Source organism: Dromiciops gliroides, chromosome 3 (assembly GCF_019393635.1).
Source record: "Dromiciops gliroides isolate mDroGli1 chromosome 3, mDroGli1.pri, whole genome shotgun sequence".
NCBI classification, from domain to species: Eukaryota; Metazoa; Chordata; class Mammalia; order Microbiotheria; family Microbiotheriidae; genus Dromiciops; species Dromiciops gliroides.
This window is the reverse complement of record NC_057863.1, coordinates 472,203,587-472,208,391: the sequence shown is the minus strand read 5'-3', so window position 1 is coordinate 472,208,391 and position 4,805 is coordinate 472,203,587. Positions and strand designations below refer to the sequence as shown.

The following is a 4,805-nucleotide window of genomic DNA, read 5'->3' as shown; positions in this document are numbered from 1 at the left end:
GCCAGCACCCTGGAGAGGACAATCCAGCTACTCCTCATGGGGTAGATACAACGCGGAATGTGGCAGTTACCGGTTATTAGTCACTCAGGAGCTGCGGCTCCCGTATCAAACTGCATAGCCACACTGTGGTCTGTGGCTCTTCAAGGCACTGATCCATGGTCATCTGGGACTGGTGGAGCCCTAATACTACTGTATAACCTATATCATATTGCTTGCTGTCCTGGGGAGGGAGGAGAGGAAAAGAAGGAGAAAAATTTAGAACTCAAAACCTTACAAAAATTAATGTTGAAAACTTTATGTGTAACTAGGAAAAAATAAAATACTAATTGTGGGGGAAAAGAATAAAATGGTTCTTTCTTTTTCCTTTAAAAAAAAAAAAACAAAAATAAATTTATTTATACATTAATGTTAAGGGCTAGACTAGAGTTTAAGAAAAAAGGAAAATAGTATGATTCAGTCCTGTACAGAAGAGAGAAGACAGGTTATGAGGAAGGGGAAAAGATACACGCACACACATACACATATGAACAAGATGAAGGGAAGATAGGCTGGGCAGCTGAGGTCAGGGCTCCTGGCTAGTCACCTGCTTCATGTAGGTTTCCAGCAGGTACTTTTAAAGTCTGTGGGGTTTGTCCAAAGTTCAGCAGCATGTGTGTTCATTGAGCTGTCAATGTTGGGTTCTTCCAGCAGGCTCTGGATAGATAGTAGAATGGTTCTGACATCATACAGAACTGACCACTTGTCCTTGAGGATGTCCAAACATATATTGCCTTGGGTATTACATTAGGATGGTAACAAGGTGTGAAAAATTTCACAGTGGGAGCATTATATGGGTAGTCACTGGGGAACTCCAGGGAGAGCTTGTACCTCAGGTCTTCACATACTGTCTCAGCAGCCCCATGGATGTTCCCAACCCATTTGAAGAGATAGCCAGACTCTGGGAAGGCAGAAATTCCTTTGTCTCCAGACAGCATTAGGGCCATCAATTCCTGCTGTAACCTCTTGCCCACAGATTGGCAGGCTCAGCCCCTTTATGGGAGGCTGCGGCAACGATGGCAGCAACCAGGTCTCAGTTCTTCGAGGCCATGGGGGACCAGAGATAAAGCAAGAGAAACTCCCAGGTGGCAACTGCCAATGGTTCTTTCTAAAAAAAAAAAAAGTAGTCATTGTACAAAGTAGATTAGGTATAAAACAGCTGTTAATTTCCTCCAACTAAACAGGAATTCTTAAAAAACAAAAAATATTGACAAAATTTAAAATGCAATATAGTCATTCATTACATGAAACACTGTGAGATTACCGAATAGGCATATGCCATGATTAAAAAAAAATCTATAATGAAAAGAAACTGAGGCACAAAATACCAAGCATGATTATTTGTTAGTAAGTCTAGCATTTGCCAATAAGTGAGATCCAAAAGCCCCTCTGCAGCCAGGGACACACTTGACAGAACAGCTTTTTATACAGTTGGTTACATAAGGTCCAATGCCACAAACTAAACTAAGACTACGATTGGATTATGTCACAGGCAAAGATGGGCTTACATTTGACTAAATCACGTTGACTTGCAAAAGGGGGGTTTCCAAAGTCCATGGTAAAGGGAAACCACAGAGATGGTCAACATCCTCTGCAAAGTATGGAAAATCCCATTTCTGAGACCCCCTATACCAGAATGGTCCAGTGCTAGTCGAGACAGAATATTTTATGACCAAGTCAATTCATCCTCCCTCCTCCTCTTCTGGTTAAGATAGGTTCTCTGGGCTAGAGCCCAGAGAAATGGGGAAGTTAAACTCTTATATATAAGAAGTCAAACTATTTTATAGACTAATATTAAGAAGTCAATCTGTCTCTTTAAATCAAACTAATTCCTAAGTGTTATTCCAGTGATTCGATACAATTCTCAGTCAATAATTGATAAATAATACAGAAGAAAGTGGGGTATCAATTTTTAATTTCACACATACTATCTTCATCTTAGCTCTTTGCTGTCCAAGCAATTTAGTAAACCTCCTCTGAGAAGCTGTTTGTACAGGTAATCTCCTACTGAGCAAGCAGCAGCCAGACCCAGCACCTCTCAACCTTGAGAATTCACAAGGCTGCTGAAAAATCTAGAAACACATAGGATCAAAGTTCAATCACCTGCTCAGTGAAAGAAACAAAGATGCACTGAGACCTTGAGATCCAGTCTTAGACTCTCCAAGACAGCACAAGATTTTACTGCCACATGCAAGAAATTGTCATAGTGGCCCAGAAGAGGAAAGAGAAATCCTTTTATCCCTCCTGGAAATCCAAGAGAGTTGGCAGAGTCCTTGCCAATCAGAAGAAAAGAAAAAAGAGTGAGAGTGAAGTTGTCTCTCCCTTTCAAATACTCTTAGGCTCTTCCCAGTCAAGTAGTTAGTCCTCTTCAACATAACCCTTCCTCCCAATCCCATCATTAATGGAATTGGAACAAATAGGATTATGCTGGGAAATGTTTAACAACCAGCTCACCAAAATGGTACAACTCACTTTTAAATTGCATCTGCATAAAACAATTCTGAGGTACCACCACATACCTATCAGATTAGTTAATATTACAGAAAAGGAAAAGAACAAATGTTGGAAGGGATGTGGAAAAATTGGAACACTAATGCACTCTTGGTGGAGTTGCAAAGTGATTCCTTCAGCCATGCTGGAGAGCAATTTGGAACTATGCTCAAAGGGCTACGAAACTGCACACACCCTTTGATCCAGCAATACCACTATACTATCTGAATCTCAAAGAGATCAAAGAAAAAGGAAAAGGTCCAATATGTACAAATATATTTATAGCAGCTCTTCTTGTAGTGGCAAAGAATTGGACATTGAGGGGATGCGCATCAGTTGGGGAATGGCTAAACAAGTTATAGTATATGGTTGTGATGATACTATTGTGCTATAAGAAATGATGAGCAGGATGTTCTCAGAAAAACCTAGAAAGACTTATGTGAACTGGTACAAAGTGAAATGAGCAGAGCCAGGAGATCATTGTACAGTAACAGAAATAGTGTACAATGATCAGTTGTGAATGACTTAGCTATTCTCAGCAATACACTGATAGGAGACAATTCTGAAGGACTTATGTTTTTGTTTTTGTTTTGCAGGGCAATGAGGGTTAAGTGACTTGCCCAGGGTCACACAGCTAGTAAGTGTCAAGTGTCTGAGGCTGAATTTGAACACAGGTCCTCCTGAATCCAGAGCCAGTGCTTTATCTACAGCACCACCTAGCTATCCCCCTTAAGGACTTATGTTGAAAAATTCTATCCACCTCCAGAGAAAGAAGTAATGAAATCTGAATACAGATCAAAGCTTACTTTTTTAAACTTTATTTTTCTTGGGTTTTTTCTTTGTGTTCTCTTTTGAAACATGACTAATGTGGAAATATGTTTTTCATGACTGCGCAAATATAATCTATATCAAAGAGCTCGCCTTCTCAAGGAGGGGAGAGGGAAGAGAGAGAATTTGGAACTCAAAAATTACATAAAAAGGTTTAAATTGTCTTTTCATGTAACTGAGAAAAAATTGTAAAAACATTCTTTTTTTAATTAAAAAAATAAATTGATTTCATCTGCATTATTAGCATTTTTTTCCTCACTTTCTGAAGTCTACCCAATGATAAGACAACAAATCAATCCCTGATCTGTAGTGTGCTGATTTCTGAGGTATAAATGCTAACAATGAAGACTTAACAATTAAAGGCATTGGAGTTGGCTCCAGAACACCCCTGGACAAGGGATCATCTAGAAGCCTTTGACTTCAAATGCATGTTAGCAAGAATCCAGGATATAAGTGTTATCAGAAATGACCTGATCATGGAGTCACCAGAAAGGGCTGGGGTATATGCCCAGCTCCATGAGAAGAGCTCCAGGCAGATCACATAAGTAACTGGAAGTGGCCAGGGCACATACTCGGCTCCATAGGAAGAGGTCCAACCAGATCAGAGATCAAGGAATGAGTCCCTTGATGATCCCCATTACATATTTGAAGATAGCCTTCCTGCCAATCTGCCCCTTCCTCCAGCCTTCTCTTTTAGATATTCACATTTCTTTCAGTGGTTCAGCATCTCCCTATTGTCTTGGTCACTCTCTTATGAATGTGCTCTAACTTGTCAGTTGCTCCTAAAATGTTGATTACTAAACAATAATTCCAATGTAATGTAACTCCCTCAGAATGAATTAGGAACATCACTTCCTTCATTATGGAAACCCTATTTCCAATCTGTCTTTCACCTCATGGCCTGTATATCCACTCTAATGCTTTTCTCTGATCAAATAATTACTCTACACCACGCTCCAATTGTTCACCACTGCCTACTGCAATGCAAGTCAAAGATAAACACTGCTGCTGCTTTAGATATGTTGCTCTCTCAGTCTTAACTGACCTTGACCCTGACCTCACTCCACTTACCCTCACCATTCGCTCCTCATCACCAGAAATTGTATTTAATCCAAAATATCGCCAGCCTCCTTCCACTGTTTACGTCCCATAAAAATCCTGGTAGAAGTGCCAGGGCAATCAGCTACCACTAAATTCAATTGTCTGTGTCCCCTAACCCCAGTCCCAGAGAGGTCCATATGGAATCTTCTGTACACAGTAGTATCCTATTCATTTTATTGTAATGACTCTGTGGAGCAATGTTTGGGGAACACTGCTATAGAGAAATATGATATTTTTAATAACACATTAAAAATTTAAAAACACTCATTTTAAAAACTCACTGGCAGCCCAGGGTGTTTTATTTTGTTTTGTTCTGGGAGGGAGGGTGATACTGGTCTTGTCATTTCATT

General features: G+C 39.9%; 1 pseudogene; it reads right to left on the bottom strand.

Moving 5' to 3' along the window:
• Window positions 1–562: 562 nt before the first annotated feature.
• On the bottom strand, window positions 563–1,087 carry LOC122745554 (annotated as a pseudogene).
• Window positions 1,088–4,805: the final 3,718 nt, after the last annotated feature.